This window comes from Theobroma cacao, chromosome 9, assembly GCF_053813885.1.
Source record: "Theobroma cacao isolate CCN51 chromosome 9, ASM5381388v1, whole genome shotgun sequence".
In the NCBI taxonomy this organism is placed as follows: domain Eukaryota; kingdom Viridiplantae; phylum Streptophyta; class Magnoliopsida; order Malvales; family Malvaceae; genus Theobroma; species Theobroma cacao.
Genome location: NC_142647.1, coordinates 38140880 through 38158582, shown reverse-complemented (window position 1 = coordinate 38158582; position 17703 = coordinate 38140880).

Here is a 17703-nt window from a genome sequence, read left to right as displayed (position 1 = left end):
ATTTGTGGAGGGGCATTTTGGTAATTTAATTAGAGTGGATAAGCTTGGGCTATAAATATCTTCTCTTTCCAGCAGCTTCTTTTTCTTCTTCTCCTCTCAATTCACGTTACTTCCAACCTCTATGGAAGCTTGATATGGAGCTTGCATAATTTTCTCTCTCCAACTCTAGTTTTCATACCTTTGAGCCCTTTTGACTAGAAACCTTGTATTCTTTCACTCTCTCACTTAAAGACCCTTGAAAAATCCTACTTCCATACTTTCTCTCACTAGCTAAGTGTTTAGAGAGAGAAAGAGAAAGAAAGCCCTATAATAAGCTTGGAAATTGTTGGAAAGAATTTTAAAGTTACAAAGCTATCAAAGTGAGTAGTAAATTAGAATTGAGTTTTAAGAGTTGATAATGTTTAGTGATTGATTTGTGAGTTTATTGTTGAGATTGTGTATTGACTCTAATGTGATTATGTAGTGAACATAGATAGCCATTTAAAATGGCAATTGAAAGCTAGTTAAGAGATAGCTTTTAGGGTTTATAGTATATAATGGTGATGTTAATGTGATGGTAGGTTTCAAGGAAGCCCCATCATCCCATTTGGACAATTAGGGAATTACAGTCAACGAAAGGCTCAACAATATACCGGTGAGTGGACTTGCATTTCAAACCTATTTAGGGAATGTGAATGATTTTGTCCAACTTGTCTTTGAAAATGTACCTTGGGAATAAGCCTTTGGTGAAGTGATTTTATATTGTGAAAATGTGTTATACAACATTTTTTGTGTTATCACAATATGATCATATGCATGATATGCATTGGGTGCTTCTTTGTATGTTGATGTGGACCCTGCTATGTGCGAGTAGGAGTGCACATAAGCCATTGCTGACCCGGCTATGTGCGAATGGGAGTGCGCATAAGCCGTTGCATATGAGATGATGATAATGGGAGGGTGTACACGATGATTGATATATATATATATATATATACATATATGGTATATGGTTGTAATGCAAAAATGTGAACATTTGATTTGTTGAAATTTGAGAGTTTGCATGTGTTACATGTTGCTGTTGTTATTTAGCAGGATGGCTTTGTTTTAAGGGAAAAGAAAATCTTTTTCTTGATGTTCTGATTCTCGCTGCAGCGAGAAACTCTCAGGTTTTGAAGGGGTTGGCTAGTCAAAAATTCGCTACAGCGAGATTCATTCTCACTGTAGCGAGAAACTTTCTGTTTTATGACCAAAATCTCACTGTAGCGAAAAACTTTCTATTTTTCACCTCATTTTGATCAATTGTTGCCCTATTTTCCACTTCTTTGCTACCATATTTGGGCATGGATTTCCAACATTAAGGAATAAATGAATTAAGCTTAATATGAGGAGGTTTGGTGAGAAACCCTCGGTTAGTTGATAATTTAAATCAAGTGTCACAGCAGCAAAATTCATTCTCGCTGCCTTTCCACTGCAGTGAGGACCCGTCGTTTTATTTGACCTAATTCGCATGAATGCTATTAAATTTTTCACTCTCCAAATCCTTTGTTGAATATAGACCCTTTCATAAAGTTATTTACTCATGTGGGGTTTACATGAGGGGTTTTAATAAGAACAAAAACAAATTGCATTGTTCAGAAAAGAAAAAAAATGCATCATGATTTTATTAAACATTCCTTATGGTATGCTTGTTCCCTTTCTTGTTCACTCACAGGGTTTATACTCACTGTTTTCAACTTCATGTTTTCAGATCACGAGGCAGCCGGTAACTAGGACGAGGTGTCCTCGTAGACTTGTATCCATCTTTTGTAGGTGTCTCGACATTCAGTAGCTGTACATTCGTCCGAGTCCCTCTGCTGGAAGTCGAGTATTCTTTTGTTGTGTATAGACAAACCTAATGTAAATTATTAAGATACATGTTGTAGACAATGTATATACACTTATTTGGTATGCCAGTATGAGGTGGCAAATGTTAAATATTATTTTGACCCTAAGTTATGAAAGGTAACTTAGCAGTTTATGATGGAATGATGATCATATCAGATTAATAGGCTTGCTTGGGCTTAGTGGACTACGTCCATTGGGCCCATGAGTCGGTCATGGCCTGAAATTTGGGTCCTGACACTAAGATTATGGGTTTCTTCAACACTTTATCTAATGCCAACTTCTCTTGTTATTTTTTTTTTTGGTGGTTTTACTAAACTAGAATCCAAAGCTATGGACAAGTCTTTGTCGAGATGCTTGCATAAATACCTAACTTAATTAGTTCACTATATATCTATAGGAATTAATTAAATTAAGTTCATTAAGCGAGTGTCCTAATTTGGCTATGTATGGCAATTGGCATATGTCTACTCGAATCGCAAATCAAATCACCTAAGTGACATGAACATACATTATTCAAACCTTGGATCAATCTAAAATCTCTCTGTCGAGTTTCAATTAGAATCACAAACCAATTACTTGTTGATTAGGCAATTAAAGGCATTAAGAACAAATTTGAATAAGTTAAACTATACCCATTCATGATAAATAAAAGAGAAATAAATATTCAGACTCTATGTTGAAATCCACCATAATCCTAAAAAATCAAATTAGTTCATAATATCTAAATAAAACAATATCCAAAGAATTCAACCATGAATTCAAAACAAGAAAATAAGTATAACACAAAAGAGAGAAATAAACTAATGTTGAAGCTTGGTTAATCTCGAATCTATCTCAATTACTCTTGATTTCTTGCTTGATTCTTGCCTCCAATTCTCCAGAAGAGCTATTGTCATCCTCTCCCTTGAATGCACTCAAAAAGTCCCTTAAATATGTGCCAGATGCCCTACTTTCCAATTTTTCATTATAAATTCTTAATTTTGGAAATCGAGGTGGCACCGTGGCAAGCATTGGTAGCATCACGATAGTGCTTCTTCTACATCACGGTGCTCTGGCCTCAGGACAAAGTATGATGCACCTCACCAGCTCAGCTCCGTGGCCACAATCATCCCAAGGCTACGGCCATAGCTTCCTCAACGCCACGGCCATGAGTAACTCAGGGCCACGACTGCATCGATCCATCATTTTCTGACATGGTTTTCACCTTGCTCTGGTCTAAACTAGGCAAAATAGTAATCATGAAAGTTGTAGCCCATTCTCTTAACTTTCCAATGGATTAAAAATCAAATCAATTGGACCTCTACAGCTCAAGTTATCTTTGAATTACTGCAGCATATACAAGTGAAGCCGTCACCATACTTGTGTTATTTTGACTCAATTGCACCTTTCTCATCAAATATCTTGCACAAAACCATGAGAGAAATCAACAATAACTCTTCTTGAAGAAAACTAAATAAAAATAAAGTAAAATTAAACTAAAATAACTTAAATTATCTACTCACATGTAATCTAACTCAAACTAGAAAAACACCTAAAATACTAAAATTCGAACCTAAAATCCCAAAGATTTAGCTACTTAAGCTCCCAAAATGTTTCAAAATAACTCTATATAATAGACTTATCACTTACTAACTTACAAATATAGATACTCTTCTCAAAAGTATTGATACCTACAACATAGAATGCTTCCTAGATCATTTTGTTAGCAAAATATCGATACTTGCTTCAAAATTTCTAGGTTTCGAGCCAAAATTTCCTAGATTAAGCTTTCTTACTTAGTCCATTCACTCCATAGCTCATTTCCATTGTTTACAATATACAATACACCATCAAATAGTATTAAGTACAGAGTCATTTCATGTCAGTTAAAATTCTACTACGCAAGTATATGTATCGAATAGATAGTGTATAAGCAAGCAGAGTATCGATCCCATAGAAAATTGATCTAAAATTTTACTAAGTATTAAAATTAGAACAATTTAATCTAATCCTAACAATCAAATTCAAACAACCAAATTAATTAACTAAAACTAATTAACCAAAATTTATACTAAAAAGAAAAATCAAAGCAGCAAGATAATTGGGTAAAAATCAAATCAAACAAGCCTAAGATTACAATATACCTCACACTTCATCAAAATCTTACCTCTCTTCATTAACTTATTTCAATGAGTTGAATTGCTAACCTAGAGTCCTAAATTACTTATAAGGGTCTCCCGACTCGTCTTATAAAAATATCTATTTTAATCAAAACACTATATCTCTATGTGAATTGAAATTAAAATAGACTCATTAAGTTCAAGCTCTAATCTGGCTAGATAAGGCCTATAGGTATATCCCTATCCTATACGCAAATCAATTAATATGATCATATGCTATCCCAATTTTAGTCTACACTAAATTCCCTTTCCCAAGTTTGTTTAGGTTCCTATATCAATTTAATTGGTGATCAAGCAATTAAAAGCATTAAAAATAAATTGAAATAAACAATCAAATCCCATTAAAAATAAGCAAGAAAGAGATTAAAAGTGTATATTACATGTGAGTTCAATTGCAATCCTAGAAAAATAATTTAGCTCATAATATCTAATAAAAACAATATCCAAAGAAATTTAGCCATGAATCTAAGTCAAAGAAAGTAAGAAAAACACGAAAGTAAAGAGAGAAAACTAGTAGTTGGAGCTTTGTGATTGATAACTCTATAATGTAGAGATATTTGAGCTTAATTTTGATAATAATTAGGCTTAGTTTTTGTAGTAATGTATAGAAATTAATAGGTTTTATTTAATTATTTTAAATTAGTTATTTTAGGTGAGTCAATCTAATCATGGTTAATTTTATGCTTAATTTGGTGTTAATGAGGATAAGATAGGTTGTTATTGATTTATTTGTGCTTTTGTAGGTGTTTGAAGGAAGAATTTTAATGGAAAAAAGAGAGCAATTTTAAGGTGTAGATTTCCAATGCATATGTTTTGGTTGTTTGGCCATAACTTTCTTTACAAAGCTTTAAATGAAGCAATTCTTAGATCATTGAAAAGATAAGAGAAAAATATACAACTTTCATGTTTATCACTTTACCTATTTCAGCTTTTAGAATGGTTAAAAATCTTGTCAAAGTTGACATACTGTAGTAATTCTAGAGCAATTACGATTTCTATTAATTAATTGGGCAAGGCTGTGACTTACATAGTATAATGAGGAAATCCTAGCTAAAATTGACTTCTCTTTTCATCCAACTTGGCCTAACTTCAAAGCCTATATAAACAACCTTTTGGAGGACTTAAACAAAGAACAAAAAAACATCAAATTAACAGCTTAGAGTCAAGCCACAAAGTCATTGAAGCTAAAAAGAATTTGTAGGATTCAAGGAGACTTGGAGATCAAGAATACAATTCTTGAGTTTTTCTATATTTTCTTTTATTATCTTATTTTCTTGGTTTTGGCTTTAATGTTTAGATTTTATTTGATGATAATGTGTGACTTGATGGGGAACTAAATTTTTTAACTTAGATTATGATTGAACTCAATATGCAGTCTGAATTATTTATCTCTCTTTACTTATGTTTGATAGATTTAAGTTGTTTATTTTATTCTGTTCTTAGTGCTTCTAATTGCCTAATCACCAATTAGATTGAATTGGAAACCTAGGTTAAACCTTAACGAAAGAGATTTAGGTAGACCTTGAATAGAATAGCATATGATCGAATGCACTTAGTTGATTAGGTGATTTGATTTGCATATAGGGTAGACATACACCTATAAGCCATACGTAGCCAAAATTAGAGCACAAACTTAATGAATCTTTCTTCAATATAATTTGCATAGACATATAGTAAATTAATCGGGAAAGATATTTTTATAAGAAACTCGATAGCGACTTGTAAATAATTTATAACTCTAGGTTAGCAACTTAATCCATTAAACTAAGTTAAGAGAGAGAGACAATACTCAGATGAAGTATTGAGGGATATCATAATCTTAGGTCTGTTAATCACTAGAAGTAAAATTTGCTAATATATTAGTTTTAGTTTTTAGTTTATTAATTTAAATTTTCCTTTTTTATTTTAATCGTTTAGACAAAATTAAGGTGTGTTAATTTTAGTAGTTAACAATAAGGATTAATTCAATTCTCTGTGGGATCGACATTCTACTCATCTCCATATTATCTTTGCGATACGTGCACTTGTGTGAGTAGAAAATTGAACAACAGTGATCTTGATTCTCCCTCCAATTTTCTTATTTTCTTGCTTTGTTCTGGGCTCCCAATCTCTAGATAAATTGCTTGTTGCCTCCTCCTCAAAATCTCTGAAAAAAGGTCCCTTAAATAGGCTCCAAATAACCTAATTTCTAAAATCCCGTCAACTTTTTTTATTTTTGGAAAATCGCCCAGCGCTGCGGTGCTACTTCTCCAGTGCTGCAGCGCTGAGCTCTTTGGAAAATTGTATGTGTGCTTCCTTTTATCAATGTTGCAGCCTTGTTCTCCCAGTGTTGTGGTTGTTTATCGATTTCAAACATGAGTTTCACCCTGATATGTTCCAAACTGGTCAAGGTGGTAAACATAAAAGTTTTATCCCTATCTCTTAGCTTTCCAATGGATTAAGAATCATATCAATTGAACTTCTAGATTGAAAGATATACTCCAAATACTGCATCATATTTAGTCCATGCATACTACTGTAGTGCTCCGAGTTAGACAAATATTTTGACCATGATTCGATCAGAACTGGGTGAATTGGTAAACATAAAAATTATAGCCCTTCCTTTTAAAATTCTAGTGGTCAATGAATCATCTTATTTTGAGTTTTTTAGAGAGAGATATGGTCAAAATACTAAAATATATGTGAATAAAGTCATCGCCATACTTACACTGATTTTCATCAAATGAGCCCTTTTCATAAAATTTCCTACAAAAGCAATAAGAGAAATTAGTAATAACTACTCTTAAAGTAATTTAAAACAAAATAACATAAAACTTAACTAAGATAACTTAAATTAACCACTTAACAAGTAATCAAACTTAAACTAAAAAAACACCTAAAAGGCTAAAATCCGCACCTAAAATCTCAAAGATCTAACTACTTAAGCCCCCAAAATGTGTCAAAATAACTCTATATAATAGAGTTATCATTTCACATGGTCAAGATAGGCTTACTTATTAAGTCATAATCTTATATTAAATCATATACCATAATGATTCAACATTCACATCTATCAACATAACATTCTTACGAAGACTTCCTAAAAATAATAATTCAGACAAGGGTTTTTTAGCCCAAGAGTAGTGTTTAATCCCCCACTACCTAGGATCATATCATAAGGCACTCATGTCAATTATTCAAACAATAGTATATCAACCCAATGGTTAATGCTTAAACCCCATTACCTAGGTACTTTTGCAATGACTATCCTACCAATGGTTCGAACATGTGTTTACTCCACCACATATGACTAGCATTCATTTATGCTCCTTACTAGCTAAGAGTTTAGACATTGTGCACAACAACTAGTGCTATAGTCACTAGCTACAAACTTCTAACTTAAGTGGCTCCTATAAATACATAACAGAGATTACTTCATGGTTATACTCATCTATTCAAATATCAAAGAGGAATTTGTAAACATACACAATCCCAAACAAAATTACAATCCTTATAAAGGGACAAACCTTGTACTAAGGTTACCTAAGTCCATATTAGATATCAACATATTCAATGCACAAACAAATTCAACAATTACTTCGAAATCCACCCTCGAATAACTCGACATCATCTATTTTTAAACTCAAATTTGAATTTAAACCATTAAAGTGCTTGTCCTGAACTACATACATACTAGTCATATTTACATATAGTAGCCATGTTCAAAAGTCATATTTAAAGCATAACATGATATCCAAAATCTTTTCCTTCCAACAACACATACTTGTACAAAGTCTAAATATCCATATTTGTGTTTCAAACATGCTTAATAATATGCTTACAAAATAAGTTTTGTAAATGCCATGACCACACACCTATTCGAAGGGTGCCTTTCCTTCTAGTACCTTTCGACAACAACTCAACCTCTCCAAAAATACCAACTTCTTTAAAAACCCTATTCATGATTAATTTATTGTTAATACCTAGCTTTTTAGGTAAAACTTCCACAATATCACATCTTGAATCTAAGCACATGATAGACGCAAGGATCTACATGGGTATAGCCCATTAGGCCCAAGCAAGCCTTACGTCCATCAATCATATAATCACATCATTTTATTTTAAAGCACAATTCATTAAGTGCTTCATCATACGTCATGGAAAATTCTACCTCATGAGGTATGGCCAAACGCTTCAAATATCTATAGAAATTTATATCATAATATAAATTCATGCAATATAACACAAAAATATCTTAGGCACTTCCCGTGCTCATTGTGTGCACACCTTAGTGCTCAATCTATCTGTGGCCTCATCACCATAGGCTATAGATAATAAGTCACCTATCTTGGTGCTTAAAATAAACAACTTTATCATGAGTATCATAAACAAAGTAGTCTTAATTATTTACATATATATGTCATCATCACAATATAAAGTAAATCTAAGACTTTGCTCTACACACTACGAAGTGTACGACACATGGTAGGCTGTGAAAGAAGGCACTATCACACCTACCAAGCACAAGTTAAGTTACTCTTCCTAAAGTGATGAGCCAAGCGAGCTACTAATATGTAAAAAAACAAAAGCAACTAATGAGTGTCACAAAGACTCCATGAATAAACACAAGAAAGGGACAAGACATAAGGGGAAAGTGTTTGCAATAAACCATAATTCGCAATACATATGAATTTCAAACCAACCATCACATTTCCTTTCAAATGCTTTAAATGATGTTATTTGTTAGATTTATTATCTTTAAAATGATTATAGTTTTGAAATGAAATAAATTATCAAAATTGCTTTAATGATCTTCGAACTTGTTTGAACAATCTTTGAAATTGTTTGAATGATTTTTGAAGATTACTTGAATGTGTTTTTTAGCTTAATCTATTAATGTTGAAACTTTCAGATAGTTGCTTTTAAAGTGCCCAAGTGTTTCTATGTGAAAAGTTTCAAAAATACTTGAATGGGTGTTGAAATTGTTTGAATGATTTTTGAACTTGCTTGAATAGTTTTAAACCCCCCTTGCATTTGTTTTAATGTCCAAGTGTTTGGCACAAAGGTATAGAAAGTGGTTCAAAGGTATATATACTTGGCTTTAAGGTATAGAGACGTGGCTTAAAGGTATAGAGACTTGGCTCGAAGGTATAGATACCTGACACAAAGTATAGAGACTTGGCGATCTCAATACCTAGCTTCAAAGTCTTCATACTTCACCTCCAACCTTCAAATTCCAAAAAGCAAATGCAAAAGTATCGAGACAACCTTCAAAGGTATCAATGTCTTGCATCAAAAAAACTCGAGAAAGACAAAAATATTGGCTAGTTTCTTCACCAAATCATCCCCAACAACTTCAAAGCTTCTCCAATTATAAAAAGGACTTCTCCAACACATTTACTAGTAGAGAAGAGAAGAGGAAAGATTTTTTTCATCAAGAATCAAAAACATGAAAAAAAAAAAAGGAAAAAAAAGAGAGAAACCAAGCTAGAGCAAGCAAAACGCCTTCTTCCACTTAGCTTTTAAGCTATCTTTGAGCTTCAAATTCTTTATGCTTCCACTCTTATTCTTTATAATTCATTATACTCTATCTATATTGTACTTACTCAGCAAAATTGACCTTTTAGAGGGAAATTTCTTCAATCTTGTAACAGAGAAAAAGGTTATACCTTAGCCTTTAAAAGGTAGTATTGTGGGTTGTGCTCACTCCCTTGAAAAGGCACTATGTGGCTCGTGCTTGCTTTCATTAAAAAACATTGTGTAGGTTGTGCTTGCTCCCATAAAAAAGCATTGTACGGGTTGTGCTTGAGCGTGGAGAAAGACATTGTTGTAAAGGTTATACTTAAGCCTTAAAAAGTACTTTTCATAGTAGATTGCCAACTCCTTAGTGAGCCAAAGGAAAAGACATAAGCATCGGAGGCTAAACCTCTATAAATATTGTGTCTTCCTTTTGCTTATTAAAATTCCTCTCATTCGGCTTTCACTTCCAAATCATTCTAAAAAAAAATATTACAACTCTTTATTGCTTGGCCTTAGAGGTTTTTCATCCTTATAGTGCAAAAGAATTTTATCTTGATAAGGGGGTTTCAAAGAATTTTCAAAATATTTAATTCACGCCCTCTTGAGGTTTCATTTGTTAGCTAATTACTATAACAATTGATGTTAGAGCTTTGGTTTCAATATGCAAGTTTAAACATTTTTAGTAAAGATCCTTGTTAGCTCGAAGACTTGGTCATGAACTACATTACAGCAACTCTTAGTGAAAAGGTAAAAAGAGATGAGAAATCAAGTGTGTTAAAGCAAGTAGGAACAACTTTGTGGAGATTGAATGCTTTCTTGACACGCAATGGAAAATGGGTGATTTCTATACCAAAAGTCATTCAATTATTTATTATAATTATTTGTCGAAGTCAAAATATGATTCCTTATTGAATAATTATTCTATTTTATTATTATCCATATCTAATTAAAAAAATTAATAATAAAATAAAAGAATCCTAATCAAACGTGGACTCTTATAATTTATCAAAAAATTATAATTAATTATAAATAAAGAATAAACTATTTAATTTTTTAATTACAATTAAAATCCTTCAATATTATTTTATCTCAAGATAATAATTATCTTAATAAATATTTTTCATTTCAAAACAACTCTAGCCTTAAAAAACTATTTATTTATTAAGATAATTTTTTGACTTACCAAAAATAAAATAATATAATTAAGACATCTCTTATCTTAAATCAACACATATCTCTTGTTTAACTTAAAACAACTCTTGGCTAAATTAAGATAACATATATTCCTTATCTAAATTAAGACAACTCTTGTCTTAATTAAGATAATATGTAAAGTTACTATTTTTGAACCGCAACGCTAGGTTTGGAAGGCAACGGTGCTGGTGCATCCCTCAAGCTCCATAGTAGCTCTCAAGGCTAGGGCACTACGGTGCTACCCAAGGAGTGTGGCGACACCCCACATCAAAAAAAAAATACAAGGCATTAGCTCGTTGGAGCACCACAATGCCCTAGACTCAGCACCATGGCTTTATAATCTTTTGAGTATCAAGATGTGATAAGTAGCTAATTCATCAATCAACTGGGTCTAGATTAATCATCAATCTTCTTGAAATTATTGAAAGTGATGTTAATGCTATGAACTACACTATTTGGATACATGTTCTCAAATGCCCACCTTAATTATAATCCCAACATATGGAGTCTAGATCAGCGCATTAAGATGTTCATGCCCATGGTAGATCAAAAATTATAAGGATATAAAACACTATAAGCAAATGCTTAAGTATGAGATCAAGATTTAAGTAATAATTAAATATTAAATTTGATTCTTACATGATTCCAGTTCATGTTATAGTGTACAGTCTTAACATAAAAAGTGACCAACTTTATTACACGACTGTGAACAATTTTTAGATTTAATTAAAATGCATGTCTCTTATGTATGACTCTTCATACAAATGTATTTTAATATCTTAATAAAATCATGGCATCTTTATAACTAGATAATAAATGCTTACTTAAAACAAACTCTTCATTTTATTATCAAAATATACTTTTATTACAAATAAAATATATATATAATCATGAAAATATATTCACTTTCCAAGACACCATATTTTAAAATTCCTAACACACATTGCTACTTACCTAATGGCCTTATCATATAAGAAAAGCTCCCTAGTCGTTAGAGCACTGCATTACCCAAACTAGTTCATAGTAGTCGTTGCAAAATGCCTCTATCTATTTGGTCTAGTGGCTGGCTTGTTCCCTTAGGCTAGTTATTGGCAAGCTCTTAGCCTTCCTCCCTATTGGGTAAACTTCTTGTTGTACCACTAGAAGGCTTAGGGGAACTCACAAGCTGTGGCTCTCCCACTCAATCCAACAACATACTTGTCAATTTCCAACATCTTACTGATATGTGTTTAAAATCTCAAGAACCAAATAAAACTTGTTTTCCATTAAGAAACGAAATCTGTGATTGATGCTCAGTATTTCTTCTCCTTTTGATTTCATTGATTTTGAAACAAAAGTACTCTGGAAAATATTAAAAGTAGGCAGTATTTGCTTATCTCAAAGAAAAACAGAAGAAGAAAAAATGGTAGTATCTATTGTCAGTAAGTACCTCAAGATTTTTTCAAGAACAACAAATATATATTTTAAAGGAAAGAATAGGGAAGGTAAGAATAGAGATGTATTAGAATTGGCAGCTTCAACAATAACAACTAACATATCAAATTTCCTAAAGGGAGAGAATCTGTTGTTATTGTAGCTCAGACCATAAAAAGTAGTATTAAACAAAACAATATAGAAATTTTAGTAGTTGTAACTATATATAAATTGCAAGTTTTAACAGTCAATTTGTAATATTTGTCTTTACGTAAAGCCATCCTTTTCATGTTCTTTCTATATGAAATTTTCCTAAGAACAATAGCTTGTTTAATTCTAGTTTCAATTATGGTTCATTGCAAGTTCGTAGCTTACTTTCACAACAATCACCAAGTTATATACTTCTCATATCAAATTTTTCTAAACATATTGGACTTTCTAGTATATTATTGTGATAAAGCTGATATAATGTATGGATCATGAAAGTTAATGTAAAGGGGGCTCTTTTGATAGGGAGAGAAATTATTGCAAACAAGTAAAAGGATGCGCTGGAGGTGGCGAAGAGGAAGATCAGAGCAATTCCTGAAGTATTGAGTGTCGTGGCTAGTGGAAAAGAATAAGAAAAGAACTATGGAGTAAAAGAGAATTAGAAAGATAATTTAAAGAGAAAAGCTCTAAAGGTGAATCTGTTAGCTCTCCAAGGGAAAGAAAAAACCCCTCTAAATAAATTTTGAGGCTCTATATATAATGCCAAAATAGGCGATTACTCAAGAATAAGTTTTAATGCCCTTAATGAATGATATTATTATGAAAAGCTTTAATGTGAGTAGCCGTTACTATAACACATTATGTGGATATTATGGTGGTGATTTTATGGCATATAATGTGAGTGACCATTGAAGTAATTTGGTGTAATAAGACTTGCTCACAAGCAGAAGGTAATAGAGAATAGGTATATGTGAAAAGCTATATGAGAACAAGTTAAGAAAATAAGGTGTACATGAACAGGTACACGAGAACAAGACAATAGGGAGAAACGCTCGTATTTAAGGAAAAAGTTAAAAAGAATACCTCTAAAATACCTCCGTATTTGAGCCAGCAAACCAAACTCTCTAGAACATCTCAATATGAAAGTAACCCATGAACCCTGCCACTTATTCTAGGCTGCTATCACTGCTATCTATGTGAAGTGGTTATTCTAATAATATTAGTTGTGCCACGTGAAGTAGTGCTCAATTTATTCTAGTTGTTCTGCGTGAAGTAGTACTTCACTTGTTCTAGTTGTTCTCATTATTCTCTGTACAATATAACGTTGTCAAACAATTCTTTAGAAAATAGGTAGTGACCAAAATCAACAATTCACATTTTGCCCTCTGCATAAGAATTCTTATTTAAGAAGTTCTTATGTATTAATTTAGGACCAAATTATATTTTGTACTGCATTGTATTATAACACCTTATTTTTAATACTTTGTGCTGTAATACCATAGGTAGTAATATCTTAGGTAGCAACGCCTTAGCTAGTAATACCCTAGGCAATAACATGCTATTGTTTTGTGTAATAACTAATTAATTGCATAATAATAAATTTTCCATGCATAAGATAAAATAAAATTTTCAAGGTAAAAATTAATTAATTGTAAAAGGCTAAAAAATCTTGATTTTCTGTGCTTATAAATATGAAGCTACTTTAAGCAAGTAAGTTTTTTTTTTATTTGCATTTCTTATTTTGTTTTTCTTGCTTGTTGCCCTCTACATGAAAAATTTTTTTATTGAAATATGAAACAAGAAATTTTTCATGCATGAGATGAAGCTTTTTGATTGAAAGAGAATTTACATATGAAGCAGCATTTTGCTTTCAAATGAATTAAGAAAAAAGTTGATGAAAGTAAAGCAAAGGAAAGAAAAAAAATTGGTCAGGTTCATTGTAATGTGCAGCCGCAATTATCTAGCAGAAAGAGTTAAAGAGTGTGTTTATTAATTTAACAATTTTGACTTGACAATTAATCCCAGTGTTTAGTCTTTGGGTAGGTAAAGGTGGATATAATCAACTAATAAACAGAAACTAAGTTTTAGTTAAGAGCAGAATTTGATGTTGACAAGCCAACAAGTAACTTTTGTGTTGAGCGCACGGATTCTAGTATGTGCTATTTTCCTTTATGCACGAGGCAATTATGTCATGTGCTTTCCTTTTATTTATTCGCAGCTTTAGTAATTGAAGCTCATAGAACAAACCGTGAGCTTTTTTATCTGAAGCTCGCGGCTTGTAATTGAAGCCCATGGCTTTTGTGCCCACAAGCTTTTTTAATTTAAGGCTCACGGCACTTATGCTGCAAGCTATTTTGTAGTTTTTTTTATTTTTTGATAAATAAATAAATAAATAATTCCAAATATTAAAAATGATAATAAAAATTTATAATTCATGCCACTATAATAAATTTTTATATTTCTTTAGACGACATATTTCTTTATGTAGTAAAATCTTAAAATATGTAACTATTTAATCTTTTAATAATATTCCTATAGTAATATAAAAATGTAGTCGTTGTAATTGTATGCATTTTATATAATGTTATTGCATAAAAGTACTATAAAAAATGACTAATAATTTTTTTTGCACATTTTATTTGTTTTAGTATAATAGAGAGATAAACACAAACTTATTTGAATTCTATACAAAGATATGCTTGGCATATTTAGGCTCCTAACTTTTTTTTTTTTACCACTAAGTATAAGCGAAAATTTTTATCTTACTTGAAAATATGACTGAAATCATGCTTGTATGAGCTATAAGAATATGTGTACTAGCTTCATTTGTATGGATTTCTCAGTTTTGTTGGGGTAGATTTTGGTGTTCAACTTATTTGATGGACTACTCAAGCCACAAAAAGGGAGAATCTCTATCTAGAATACATACCTAGCCTAGTAGTTTAGGGAAAATATCATTGCATTATTTTTTCCAATTATTTCCTGGTTTTGTATGTAAAGCAGCATCCATTATTTGTAATGTGTTGAGAAAGGAAAGGATAAAAGTAACAAAAAATTGCCGCATGCCAATTAAGTTTTCCATCTGATGCTTGTGCCACGAGCTTTTTCATTTGAAGGCAGTAATTATGCCGTGAGCTTTCTACAAGCTATTTTGTAGTAATTTTTTTAATTTCTAATTTTTTATTTATATTATTTTTTTATTATTATTATTTTTCACATTTTTAAAAAATATATAATCTTAAGTCAAATTTGTAATAATGTGCATAAAGAAATAAAGATAATAATATTACATATGAGTACTTATCTTATTTTTGGTATGATGTTTGCAAAATTGGTGAAGCTCCTCATATAAAGTAGTGCATCAATTTAAGTGTGATCACCACACGAGCCTTTTTCTTCTAGCCACTTTTCTTCTTGTGTTTCATTGTTTCTTCTATTCTTGGCTAAACTTAAAAGTTGTACTCGTATGATTTTTTGTATTCAGACTTCTATTTACAAGTAATGTTTCTGGCTCTTGTGTAACACCTATGTAATAGGACAATTCAAAAGCTAACTTATGATTGCTAATAGTCCATGAGTACGTACTTCTCCAAAAATAAGAACCAATGTTACAATTCATATATGATGCTAGTAAAGTTGAGATTGAAGTCGAGAAAGATCGCAACAAAGATTGTTTTACTGAATAATCATGCAGAGGAGTTACAAAGATGATTTGATACTTCCTCCAATAGCGGTTTTTATGAAGAGAGATTGCAACAAATATTGTTTTTCTGAAGAATTATGAAAATGAGTTACAAAGATGATTAGATACTTATTCTAGTAACAGCTCTTCTCAAGAATAGTTAAATACTTTCTTCAATATCAAAAATAGCAACTCTTCTCTATGAAACTTCATAGTTGGTTACTCCTTTATTAGCTTTATAGGCTCATCAAAGTAATGCTTATTCATATGAATGTTACATGCTCACACTTCATATTACTATATGCGGCCAAAGGTGAATCTCAACTTTACATCAAGGAGGTTAACTCTAAACCTAATGTGAAGGAAATTAGTTCAACCCTTTAAATAAGTAAGTGTAAGAGCGGTCAATTTGTGAGTAATAAGCTAGGGCCAAGAAATGAGCAATAAAGCTTATGGCCAATAACAAACATCATTACAGCTAAACCATGAGCCATAAAGCTAGCAACTGAAATATGAATGATGAATTATGGTCAAAGAATGAGCGATAAAGCTTGCGACCAATAGCATAATGTCATTGCAGCCAAAGTATGAGCAGTAAAGCGGCTGAAATAAAAGTGATGAACTATAGCAAAAGAATTAACGATCAAGCTTGCAACCAATAATATAATATAATTGCAGCCAAAGTATAAGCGATAAAGCGAGCAGCTGAATATTAATTTCTTTTCTTTCCAAATGTCAAATAAAGTAATGAAAAGTCAAAGTCATACAAGTATCATACATGAGCAAAAAGCGGATTGTTCTAGACCCTGTTGTTCTCAATCAATAACTCTCCTGCTTGCTTCTTTTTGTCGAATATTCTACGCAAGTCTCTACATTCAAGAAGTGAATGACTAATTATTTGATGATAATCACAATACCTTGGGTTAGACTTTTCTTTTATTGTTGGTGGTTATGTAACAGAAGGCAAGTTCACCTGTCCATCCTTAATTCATTCATGAAAAAGTGCTTTTACTCCATATAATGGAACTGAGAATGGTAGAGAAGAAACGTTTTCCTTGTATGGCCTTTTCGTTAAACCATCCCTTTCAAGACATAAATTTGATTGTAAAGGACCTCTTCTTTCTTTGCCTCCTTCTTGAATAACATTCACTGTTAGGGTATTCCTTCTATCGAAACGAGTAGCTCCTTTTTGTTTAAGAACCATATAACTGATTCTTCGTGTAGCTTCTACCAAAGTTGCAAATATTGGAAGAGGTAAATTCTTTAAATGTAGCCTATACTTGTTGAACATCCCTTGAATGCAAACCTTTACCAACTCCATTTCATCATGAGATTCTTGTATGTCTAACACCCTTTTATTATGAATTTTATGACATGTTCCCATGCATCTTCAATTTTTCCATTAAATTGCTTGAACTTGGGGTTAATGTAATCTTTAAGATATTGTTCTGTAGCTACACTTGTTAGATAAGGAAACTTAAGATCGAATTCAAAAAAGAAAAAGCTTTTATTTTTTTGATCTAGTAAATTTTGGAACTTTTCAATTGTCACAAAGCGTTGAATAATGACTGGTGGGATCATTACAGTAGAGGCAATTGTTGGTGTAACTATAGTAATGGAGTTGATAAGATTGAGGCTTACAATAACTACTACATCGACTGTACTTTCTCCATTTCGTCCATTCCCATTTGTGTTTGCAATTAGGGGAATGGATCCATCAGGTGCATCCTCATCACCATTAAGGTGTACATGTTGAGCTTGAGAAGTGGTGGCAGTGGAGGATGCAAGTTAAGATATGGTCTCCAACATCCATCTATTGTTGTCTTCCAAAGTTTGCATTCTCTCTTGAGAAGCTTCGATCATTGTCATCAACTCTTGGATGTATGTAGGAATAAGTGCATC